We start from the raw sequence: 13200 nt of genomic DNA on the forward strand, positions 1-13200 counted from the left end.
GACATGAGTGGGAGCCTGCTGGCAGGTGCCCTGCACTGCTGGGGGGTGGGGGTGCAAGGGGACATGAGTGGGACATTAGTGGGGGCCTGCTGGCAGGTTCCCTGCACTGCTGGGGGGTGGGGGTGCAGGGGGACATGAGTGGGGGCCTGCTGGCAGGTGCCCTGCACTGCTGGGGGGTGGGGGTGCAGGGGGCCATGAGTGGGACATGAGTGGGGGCCTGCTGGCAGGTGCCCTGCACTGCTGGGGGGTGGGGGTGCAAGGGGACATGAGTGGGGGCCTGCTGGCAGGTGCTCTGCACTGCTGGGGGGTGGGGGTGCAGGGGGACATGAGTGGGACATGAGTTAGAGCCTGCTGGCAGGTGCCCTGCACTGCTGGGGGTGGGGGTGCAGGGGGACATGAGTGGGACATGAGTGGGGGCCTGCTGGCAGGTGCCCTGCACTGCTGGGGGGTGGGGGTGCAAGGGGACATGAGTGGGACATGAGTGGGAGCCTGCTGGCAGGTGCCCTGCACTGCTGGGGGGTGGGGGTGCAGGGGGACATGAGTGGGGACCTGCTGGCAGGTGTCCTGCACTGCTGGGGGTGGGGGTGCAGGGGGACATGAGTGGGACATGAGTGGGGGCCTGCTGCAGGTGCCCTGCACTGCTGGGGGGCGGGGGTGCAAGGGGACATGAGTGGGACATGAGTGGGGGCCTGCTGGCAGGTGCTCTGCACTGCTGGGGGGTGGGAGTGCAAGGGGACATGAGTGGGGGCCTACTGGAAGGTGCCCTGCACTGCTGGGGGGTGGGGGTTTAGGGGGACATGAGTGGGGCCTGCTGGCAGGTGCCCTGCACTGCTGGGGGGTGGGGGTGCAGGGGGACATGAGTGGGGGCCTGCTGGCAGGTGCACTGTACTGCTGAGGGGTTGGGGTGCAGGGGGACATGAGTGGGGGCTTGCTGGCAGGTGCCCTGCACTGCTGGGGGTGCAAGGGGACATGAGTTGATGATCAGTAGTGCAAGGTGATATATGGCTTGGCTGGGGGGCATGCCCTTGGTGGATGGGCTGCCTGCGGGACATGACCAGGGGTGCAGGGTAGTCCCCTCTGGTGTGGGCTGCCTGCAGGGGCCGTGGAGGGTGTAGAGGGAACACCTGGGAGGACCCACACTGCCAATTCACGTGTAGGACTCCCCGGCACCACGAAATACAGGTACCCTGCTGAATTTGCGTGTGAGACTTCCCGCGAACCCCAGGAATGCACGTACCCCACTCGCACAGGCCCTTTCGCGTGTGAAACTTCCCACGCACCCCAGGAATGCACATACCCGGCTCCAATCGCGTGTGAAACTTCCCGCGAACCCCAGTTATACACATACCCCACTCGCACAGGCCCTTTCGCGTGTGAAACTTCCCGCGAACCCCCGTAATACACGTACCCTGCTCCAATCGCGTGTGAAACTTCACGCAAACCCCAGTAATTCACGTTCCCCGCTTGGCGTTTGCTGTTTGGCAGCCCTGTAAACTGGTCCAGGGTTAGCGCAGCCCTTTGCGCTGGATTGGGGATTTTGATGGCTTTTCCTTGCGCAAGGGCGTTCTTGGGGGCGTAACTGGCGCTGCTCTGCAGGGTCGCTGCGCCACTCTGCGCCACGGCTGGTTTTGGAGGCTAAAATCCATGAATACGCTGTGCGCGGAAATCGACATTCGCACGCGCACACTGTGCGGCAGTCGCGTGCTCCACTTGTGCGCGAAATTCTATGAATTACCCCGATAGAGTTTTCTAAGGTATTTAGTCTTGTTGTGGCTTGTTGACACATGGGTAGTGTCATGCCATGTACGTCCAGTTTGTCTGTGGAACAAATTTCAATTATTGGTTGCATTTCTTTTTTCAACATTGTTTCATTGAATTTTGAACAGTATGCAAGATTTGGCATCAAGGACATACAATTGACATTTCTGTGTGCTAATTTGTCCATGACATCAGTAGCATATGAGTTATGGCCACAGAGTGCATCGATGTGCCAGGTTTTTAATATTGTTTGTGCTTCTTGAGATAGTACACCAACTCTGTTGGTGTATGTGAGGTCTGCAGACTGGCACCTATTTTCTGTTAATTCTCTGTATTGGAAATGTTGCCAAAGCTTGACATTTCCTATGCTGCCCACGGTTGTACGGCAGAGTTTGTGCCCTAAGTTTTTAAAAATAGCTTTTCCTTTCACTGTTGTTAATTGAAGAAGATCTCTTAAAACAATAATGTGTTTTCCTCCAAGGAGCTCTTTGTAGTCTGTTTTGAGTACCTCTTATAATCTTAGGTGAATCAAAGCCAACATTAGTTTGGAGACCATGCTCACTTTATCTATTAGTAGCATTTTCATTTGTTTCAAAACTCTGCGTAGTTCCATTGCAGTTTCTGTACAGAGTTTGTAATAATCTATTTGTTTTGATGTTCTACTGGAAGGAGTAGTAATCAGTGTAAAGTGACACCACCTATGTTATAGACAGCTAAACCTGTGGGGGCAGTTACAACAGCTGACAGTTTGTTGTTTGTCAATTGTTTAAAGAACTTGCTGAAGTTTTGATTAAGAATGTTTCTCCTAAACCAGCTTGACCACTGACGTATAGCAGTATAGGTTTGTAATTTTGGCAGGTACAGTTTTGATTTTCATGTTGTACACCATGTTCAATTTGTTGTGTTACTTCTTGGAAAATGCTACACAGCTCATTGTTCAGTTTTGATTTCAGTACAGTGAAGTCTTCTGTATATTGTTCATAATAACACATGGTGTTTTCTACTTTTGTCATAGCTAATTCTGCCTCATTTGCTATTAGTGGCTGTCCCAGTGGTTCTTGGCTTCCTGTAACAGAAGGTTGACTACTGTCAGGAGTGTCCTTATCTAGTTGGGCCTGGAGTTCTTCTTTGTGTTGCTGTTCATTGTGCAACATTGTTTTGTACTGTGTAAAGTTTATATCTGTTATAGTTCTTTCATTTGCTTTGAAAGTGTCTTTATAGGAGTCATAGATATCTAGTAACTCTTCTTCTTTTCTCCATGGTTTAAAAGGTTGCAGCAGGGACATGTAATATAGATCTTTATGTTGAGGAGTTGTTAATGACAATTTGATACAATGAATTAAGCTTTGTTTGGTAAGTTTCATTAAGCTGCTTTCACAATTTGTCACTCTGTATCTACCATTGTTTTCATCTGGTTTTATAATATTTTTGCATGTGAATTTTTGGGATATGTGGTATAGACACATGGTTTCCAAAGTGGTACTCCTGTTTGGGTAGTATGTGTCTAGTAAATAGTTTTTATGTCTTGGCTGTTGGGATCATTTTTGGCTATTGTTTCTATGTCCTCATATGATTTGAGAACCGTTGTTCTACATTTAGCAGGACCAAGACTTAGCCATACTATATTTTCAGTTTTTTCATACAAAGCAGTACCGGTCATAGCAGCCACATTCTCTATGAGAGAGCATTTTTATGCCTCAGCTGTACAATTTCTGTGACAGTGTTTTGACAGATGATAAGTCATCCCAGAGGTCTTGAAGCTCTGGTTTTTCTGCTTTGGTTAAGTAGGCTGTGACATATCGTACAACTGCAGTGGAATTGTCTACAATGTACTGTACATCTATGTTTGCATTCCATAAGAGGGCAATGATTGCATTGTAATCATTGATATATTTTGCTTCTTCTGTCCTTTTTATGTAATATGTGTTCTTAGGTGATTTACCTTTGACACTATGCCTAATCGAAGACATGAAGTTGTTTACTTGACCTGTTGTTGTAACTGGTCTAGGGAAACCATAGCGGCGTTTGGTGTAGTATTTCCCTTTGTTTTATATTTGCGACAACAATATTTCCCACATTTGTCTTTGAAATTGTAAAATATGTGCATGAAAGTCGCTATTTGTTGTTTGTGAAGGAATTTCACAAGTGACAATTTTTTTTTCGATAAACTGTAAAACAGTGGCATCACTGTCTTGACCAAATTTAGGAGCATCTTTATTCCAATAAAGCATGTGGATATGTGGTGCTCCTCTGGCTTGGTATTCTTTTCTCCAAAAGAAGTGTTGTACTTCTCTGAAGGGAAAAACAGTTTTATTACAAATAAAGTGCATCATAGCAATGAAGCGATGAAGGAAATATCTCGAAACATTAACAGGATCTAGAGAGCAGAGTTCTCCAGGTGTTAGTATAGCTATGTTGGTTTTGTTTTTGTTTGATATGCATAAGAAATCATGTAAATCTTCCCATGCATATTCTGCACAACTTAATGTAACAAACCAAGTGGGTGGGCCAAGGTTTCTTATCATACAACGTACATCTCTGTGACGTCGGAACCAGTATTCTTTTGTACCATGCATGTTTGCTAACAGATTTGTAATGCTTGATTGTAAATCCTCATCTTTTTCTTGCACTTCTTGTAGTAATTGTGTAGCTGACATATTTTGAAAATGGGTACCGGATTTTAATGTATTTGCAACTCTGTAGCATAGAGTTGCTAGTTCACTTTCAAAGAGTAGGTGGAATATGTATTCCACATTTTTTCTAAATCTGGGATCTTCAGAATACATTTGTAAAGAGCGGTATTCTGATGCTGTTATCTGAGTGGGTCTATCATTGTACCTTCCTCCTTTCCCAGTAGGAAAGAGTAGAGGAAAGGCACGTGCTTCTATACTTTTTTCCCATATGCTGATTGGTGATCCTTTGGTTTGTCACATTTGGTGAGTTTCCATTGCATCATCTATGGTGTCTTTAGAGTGTAATGGATGAATTGTATAATGGTCTAAAATATTGAATACTGTAGCAGGATCTAGAAGTAAAAATGTATCAGTTTCTTCAATATTAATTTTTTGTAGTATTCATTATTTTCTTTTAGATATTGCAAGTTTTGTCTAACTTTATGTAAGTCCACGAGTTGTTCCCATTTATTTTTGTCTTTTGTAGGTGCACCATTTACTAAGACAATTAAAGATTGATCTATTGGATGTTGCACTCCCAGAGTGTGTACATTTTCTTTCAGATCTAATGAAAATAAACTACATTTCCATGAATGCCTTTCACTAATTCAGATGGAGGTAAGTTTGCTGTTTTTGGTTGAAGGCGTATTATTGCTTGAAATGGGTGCACTATTTGAATTATGATGCTCTCATATAAATTGAGTTGTTGCAGGTGTTTTGGTAGTGGGAATAATTCCAAGTTAATTGTGATAGCACGTGAAGGAGTTTGGTTGTTCCTTAAGAATGCCAACATTTTCCATAGGGCGTGAGCGTAAATTAATATTAGGTCAACCTCGAAGCAAATTAATGGCAGGGGGGTGCACCTAGGTAAATTCTGTACTAGTTTCCAAAATTTCGATTCAACCTTGCCCCAATAACATTGGTCCTTTGGCATTTGTGCTTCCACTCCATATAAAATGATCGGGGTGACTTTCTGTTTGTAGAATAACAACGTGTGGTTTAATGTGAACTTACCAAATTTTCTCGATAGAATTCTCGCTTGGGCTGTTAACATTTGTATTTTACTTTGAAGATGTATATTGATAGGCTCACATTTAAGATTACCAGACATTATGCAGGACCAAATATTTGTATTCTAAGAGATTTCTCAGGGGCACATTGTTCAAATACCATTTATAGGTCCAGTTATTACAAATTAAGACCTGTGTTTTTTCTGTATTTATTGTAAATCTATTCTGATTTACATAGCAATCAAGAGTTTTAAGCATGTTTTGGAGAATTACCAGTGTTTGAGAAAGCAGCACAAGGTCATCAGCATAGAGTAAATAACATATTTTGCATATTGTGCATTGGCCTAATTTTGGAGGGTCACTCGCCACATTTCGGAACATAGTACCTATGTCCAGTATAAATAAATTGAAATGGCCGAAGCGAGAAGGAAGCCCTGTTTACGGCCGCGATGAGTGGAGAAGGATGCAGTCAAAAGACCCTCCAAATTTAATCGCACCTGCATGATGGTGTTGGTGTGCAGGAGCATAATTAATGTGCATAGTGAGGGAGGACACTTACATGATATCAACTTGCGATGTAGTAAAAGTCGGTCAATTGAGTCAAACGCAACACGAAAATCAATAAATGCTAAGTATAGCACTTGTTTTCTAGTTGCCATTTCAGTTTTGACTGCATTCAAAATCATGATGTTTGGGATTGTGCCCAGACCCGTCACAAATCCAGATTGGTATGGGTCTCTTAATTGTAATTTCAGGGTCCATTCATTGAGTTCTCTTAAAATTAGATGAGCAAATATTTTCCCTGGGGCGTCCAATAGGGAGATGGGTCTATAGCACGTAGGGAGTTGTCGATCACCTTTTATAAAAATAGGGACCACTATGGAATGCCTCCTCGAGGGAGGTAATACCTGGGTCTTATTTATGGATGTAACGATCTGGAACAATGTACTGGCCCAAATTATGGGATCCTTTTTTAAGGTTAGGTTTGAAAGCCCATCTGGGCTGCATGCTCTGGAGTTACTGGCTCTTTTAATGTAGAGAGTGATGTCACCCAGATGTAACTTCTGGCTGAATGATTCTAGTATATGGGGCTCTACATACAGATCATCTTTTGGGAAAGAATAGAGTTTGGAAAAATGATCGACCCACTGTTGCTCAATTACATTGTTAGCTTGTATTAAGCCCTGAGAACCTGAGGAAACTTGATTCAAAAATCTCCATATTCTGCATGTGTTTTTTGTGTTAAGGACACTCAGCATTTTGGCTCCATCATCTTGATAGAGTTCTATTCACACATTACAAAGCCAGTTCTTATACCTGGTTTGTAATCTGGTTAATAGGGCCAATCTTATCTCTACTGGTTGTTTTAAGGCTGCTATTTTAAGAGTCCTCAGGAGAGTGTTTTGCATCCTCACTACCAGATTATAATTATGTGTTTTGGGGTGGAGATTGGGTAATTGAGTGGTCTAGATGGTGCTTGTTTGAAGCGGCGCATCATATCGGGATACAAAACTCTTTGAATGTTGACGCTTGAACTCACTAAACTTAGATCTGTCATCAAATTTCTAATGTTTCCCAAGGTGTTCTTCGACCATCATAGTCTATTTAGACCCGGATTAATGACAATAAAGCCTCGTTGTAGTAGGTCTGAGTTGGTTGACTCTGCGTTATGACCCATTTGGTCAATAATTGATTATGATCACTCTTCGTGGACTCCAATATACGAAAATCCAAGATTAAAGAGAACAAATTCATAGACACATAAATGTAATCAATCGTGGAGCAGCTAATGCCCCTATGCCATGTTACACCAGGTGGAATGTATGATTTGAATGCTACATTCAACCGCTGTAAATTCTGTGATTTAATGAATTGATTCCATTGGGCTAATTTGGGCTTATTTGCAGTAGATTTTTTTGAAATACAGTCCGAATTTAAGTCTTTGCCCAATAGTATGTGAGTGATGGAAGTATCTAGAGCTATTACAAGGAAGAGTTCATTCAAGTCTTTAAAAAACCGCAAATCAGACATTCGCACTGGGTTCCAGTATATGTTCACAATAGCGTATGTAGAAGAATTCATATGGATCCTTATCAACTGCATATAATTGTTGGGTGACAACCATTGTTCGGATCGAAGGCCAGTATCTTGTTTCACAGCGATCATTAAACCTGACATAGGTCTCCCTCTGGACGCTTTATTCACGGCGTTCAGGTGAAAATTATAAGCATCCCAAATGGGCACCTCAGTGAGCCATGTCTCTTGCAAAAGTATTATGTAAAAATCGTTCAGGACACTCTCGTTGTTATTCAACAGGTGCCTAAAGCCCTGAGTATTCCATCTGAGTAGTGCTATTTCCAGAGCTGGTTTTTGTCTTGAAATGTATACATCTAGCTAGTGATCAATTTGTTGACATTTACAGACACACCCCGACTGGCGATTTAAGTTTGAATTTTTTATTTCAGTCTGTCTGCACTCCTGTCCCTTAGTGGGTAGATTTAGAGTTGGACCTTTGTGGTTATGGTTGGGTGTTCCGTCAGTGAATATTTCAAAGCCCAATGAGAATAATTTACTTTTGGCTAGCCATATGGTGTTTTGTATGACTCTGGAGTGTATCCAGAGTCTGACATAGCTTAATCTAGGGGCATTTGGAAATCCTACTAGAGCAATATCAGACAATGTGATATCCTCCAATTGCGGGATATCAGAGAAGATTGCTAGCAAGGAGCGCCGATTTTAGTCAAACTGGGTAAAGGGGCCTGCCCTGCATTGGAAATTCAAATAATACGTTGCTGGTATTTTTTTGGCATGTGCGTCCGGTCTGACATTTTTGATCTTGTTATTTTCTAAGCTGTGGTGGTTGTGGCCAGGGCCGAGAGTCAAACGGCTTTTGGCCATGCACCCAAGACTCTACGCCCTGGCCACAACCACCGCAGCATATCACACCCATAGATCACGCCCATAGAATCAAACATATATCAAATATTTGCAAATCTACAGTTTGTGTACTGTTTGATTTGTATAGTTTGTATGTGAGGTTTTGGCTACGTCATGTCATTAAGATTGTAACAAGCACTGCAGTATAAAAAATCCATGGAAGTATACATTTTGTATTGTGGTGTATGGTTAGATGTTTGCTTCAATGGTTGTGTTATGGAGCAGTATTTATGAGTTGTATTATAATATACTTACTGTTTGATTTTTTGTGCTTGGATATATTTTTTTCATGACTTGGGCAACAGGAGCAGGTATTCTTTTTCAATTTCTGTGATAAAAGAAAAGATCATGTTAGTGTAGGTAGTTTATAAAGACTTATTACATTGCATAATAGACATTTCTGCTTTATTTCGACCCTCATATTTAGTAGTTTACAAACCAATGTACTGTGCAATTTGCACAGTTTCTGTGTTTGTTGCTTAAATCATTGGGTCTGTGGGAAATAAAATCCATGTTGGATTAAAAACCTTTTTTGTTATGGCTCAGTACATTTCTTTCTTTGTTTTCAGTGTTTACTTATTGTTTCTGGCTAATGTTGGCTTGTTGCAGATTGTTAGATACCTGTTGTCGAATTGTAACTGGTTATAGTTTTTTTATTTATATTCTCAAGTTGCTGATCTATCTGTTGGGGTGTTGCAGATTATTGGGGCATCTTACTATTTATAGTTGTCTAATTGACTATTTGTTAATGTTTATGTACAGATTAGTTATTAAATTTTGTTTTTAAGAAGATTAAAAAATATATCTCTTTCTTTGTTGTCAGTGCTTATTTGTTGTTTCTGGCTAATCTCCAATCTGTTTGCTTGTTGCAGATTTTTGGGGCAGTTTGGTACTTGTTGGTGTATTCTAACTGTATATTTCTTGTTATATTTTAGTGGTATTGATTTATCTGTTTGGTTGTTGCAGAATCTTGGTGCAGTTAGATACCTGTTGTTAATGTGTATGCACAAATTAGTTATTACATTTTGGTTTTAAGAATATTAAATAAGAGTTTATAAGATTTGCTAGTAATCTCTGCTTTAGAGTAATGGTACTATCATTACATTCAAACCATCCACAATTATTTTTTTATATTTGTATTTATTTGTATTTGTATTTATTTATTTATAAAGCGCAGCCAGGCCCAGGGGCATACGGGCGCATAAGTTAGATCTGGTTACAGTTGCAATTGAAAGCAGTCAATAAGGGTTACGTTACATTGCAGTTACAGGTGGGTACAAACTTAGTCGTGCAAATGCATATATACATAGTCTAGTATAAGTACATTAATTACAAAAGTGTGCCAGTGACAGTCGATCATGCTGGGATCAGGCGGTTAGGGTGTCAAAGAGTCCATGTTGTGAAGCCAACACTTCGTGTTATGTTTAAATAGGTTAAATGAAGGTTCTGCACGCAAAAGCGCAGGTATTGTGTTCCATAATTTAGAGGCTTTTACAGGGAAGCTAGCACCACCCGAGTTATGAAGTTTAAATCTCGGTATGGACATAGTGTTAGCTTGTGCTGCTCTAAGTGGTCTTGAAGAAGTGTGAGGTGTAAGTTGGTTGGTGAGGTAGGCTGGTGCAAGGTTGGCCCTGGCTTTATGTGTAAGGGCCAGAGTTTTAAGGGATATTCTGTGCTTGACTGGAAGCCAACGTAGTTTGCGTCTGGTCTCCGCGATGTGCATCTTTTTGGGGATGTTGAGGGCAGCTCTGATGGCATTATTTTGAATTACTTGCAGTTTGTTGATATTTTTGTGGCTAGTGCCTAAGTAAAGGGCATTACAATAGTCTATCTTGGATAGGACTAATGCTCTAGCAAGAGTAATGCAATTGGGTGAGGAGATGAACGGCCTACATGCAGTGATCAGCTTGCAGGTGTAAGCGGCTGATGATGCTACTGCATTAGTTTGTTTGGAGAAGGATAAGGTGGCATCGATGTAAACCCCAAGGGTTTTGGTGTTATTTGACACGGGGATGAGATTGCCATCTATGGTGAAGGATTTAAATGCGGGATTGAGATTTTTGAGTTTGGCGTGAGTGCCAAGGATGATCAACTCGGTTTTTTCATCATTGAGACAAAGTCCATGATGTGCCATCCATGCTTGAATTACTGAGTAGATTTCATTAAGGGTTTTACGATCTGTTTCATAGTTCCCCGAGATGGGAATGAGTATCTGGGTGTCGTCCGCGTAATTGGTATATGTGACACCCAGATAGTTAAGGATATCAAAGAGGGGCTTTGTGAATATATTATAGAGTGTCGGGGACACGCAGGAGCCTTGCGGGACTCCACAGGGTACTGGTGAAGGTTCAGCAGAATCAGTGGGAGAGAAGACCCTCATGGTTCAGTTCGCCAAGAAGGAACTAATCCAGGCTGTGGCTGCGTCTGAGAAGTGTGCTGCAGTTTGCAAGTGGTGACATAGTGTTTGATGGTTGACCAGGTCAAAAGCTGCTGACAGATCAAGCAATAAGAGGAGTGCAAGTTTACCATTGTCTTTCAGGATTTGGATCTGGGTAGTGAGATCTATTAATGCAGTTTCCGTACCGTGTCTAGGTCGGAAACCTGACTGCCTAAGTCCTAGGAGATTGTTTGATTCTAAGTAGGCCTGTATTTGTAAATAGGCTGCTCTGTCCAGTATTTTTAATAAGAAAGGTACAGTTGTTATCGGTCTATAGTTAGACGGGTTGGCTGGATCAAGAGTAGGTTTTTTAAGGATTGGGATGACCCACGCATCTTTTAGGTTATCAGGCACTACTCCAGTTTTGAAGGAGGCATTGATGAGGTTGGTTATGAATGGTGCCAGGTCGTGCGCAGCAGCTTTGATGATCGGGGCAGGGCAGGCATCACCTTGGCAATTTGAAGGTTTAAGTTTCCTGATGATGTTTTCTACTTCCCAGATTGAGAGGGGTGAGAAGCTGAAAGGTTTACAAGTTGACATAAAGGTAGGTGATTTGTTAGGTAATTGTTTGTAGTCCGGGTCAGCAAGTAGCAGGGATTTTTTTGCGTTGATTTTAGATTGTAGGCGAGCTATTTTATCTAATAAGGCCTTCTGAATATTACTACACCATAGTGCATCTGTAACATATTTGTCTATGGGGGCAATGGGGGATTCTAGTTCTTTCAAAATCTTAAAGAGTTCCTTTGTGTTGGATTCCGCTTGTGTAATCCTTTTGTTATATGTGTCCTTTTTAGCAATAAAGATGGCTTCGTGTAGTGACCTGCATTGGCCCCTGTGTGGTAGATTATACCAATTGTTGTGAAGGTTTTCTTACCAAGTGATATTTGACCATGTGTGAATCCAGTCAGCTTGCAGTCGTTTTTGGTACCATCTGCATTGTAACGTAAAATCATTAGTGTTACATATTTACTATCTGTATTTGTAAGGTGGAGCGATTATCTGAATTGTAGGTAGTACATAATCTGCCATGGTTTATATTTTGTACAAGTTGCTGAAATGGAACGGTTTCACAGTTAGGTATGGATACATACACAAAGTGTTCATTAGGGATTTGTTCCTGTGCCACATTGTTCCAGAGAGTGCATGCATGTTTCCACATGTATGAAATCTGGAAGATTTCATTTATAGGTATGTTTTTGTTTTCCAGTACTTGTAGTAAGTACATTAGAAATTCTTGTGGATCTTCTTGTGAGTTTATAGTGAATGTCACCATTCCAGTACATTAGTCCAATTCTTGTCTTATTCCATGAACACTGTATGTGTTGTCAGGATTGTTGCTTGCATTTCTATGAAGGACTAACATTTGCAAACACAATTGGTCTGTATTGTGTAGGTAAATGTTGTCAACAATTGGTGGCAATTGGAATAGAATATTTATTGCTACATTTGCATAGCAATTTACACCAGTTATATTTGAAAATTTGAATGGACCAGATAGTTTTGTGTCCAAGTCATTTCTTCAGAGTGTGTATTGCTTCTTTGAAGAAGTACCTGAGTTACTTTGAGTAGTAGATTCTACGTTGGTTGTAGTAATTGATGAAAGTACCTTCTTTTACTCTCTTTGGAAGATTTGCAGTGAGATCCTGTTGCATTTCTGTTTGAAGTAGTTTTCTTTTACAATGTTTTCCTTTCTGTGGAACAAGATATGTTTTTTTGATGGGTGGTGTACAGTGAATGTAGTCTTTTGTATTCTAAAATGCAAGGAATATCAGCATTTACTTTACTTGCATCAAAGTTGATTAGAAATAAACCATCAAGTGTACGTAAGTCATGATAGTGCTACGTAGCACATGCCTTCTTTAAAGACCGTGTTCCCAATATCTATCAATGCTTTATCTAGGGTAAAACCTTGTGATTTGTGAATGGTGACTGCGTATGCTAGAGTTCGAGAAAATTAATGTCTGCGTACATACATGTCTTCGAAAAGAAGGAATCGAGCTGTTGAGCATCTTATCCTTTTTACTTCTGATAATTTGTCAAATAGAATATTGACAAACTGAATATTGTTGTCACGTGGGTATGTTTGAAAGCCAACAACTGTACCAAGTGCTCCATTAACTAGTCCTTGTCCCACGTCATGGTTACGTTTAAGCATTACTCTACAGTTTAAAGATAATTTTAATATTTTCTCCAAACCAGCTGTGTTGGAGATAGAGTTTTCTAAGGTATGTAATCTTGTTGTGGCTTGTTGACACATGGGTAGTGCCATACAATGTGTGTCCAGTTTGTCTGTGGAGAAAATTTCAATTATTGGTTGCATTTCTTTTTTCAACATTGTTTCATTGAATTTTGAACAGCTTGCAAGAGTTGGCATCAAGGGCATACA

The sequence above is a fragment of the Ambystoma mexicanum genome, chromosome 6q (genome assembly GCF_040938575.1).
Source record: "Ambystoma mexicanum isolate Mex_15411 chromosome 6q, UKY_AmexF1_1, whole genome shotgun sequence".
NCBI lineage: Eukaryota > Metazoa > Chordata > Amphibia > Caudata > Ambystomatidae > Ambystoma > Ambystoma mexicanum.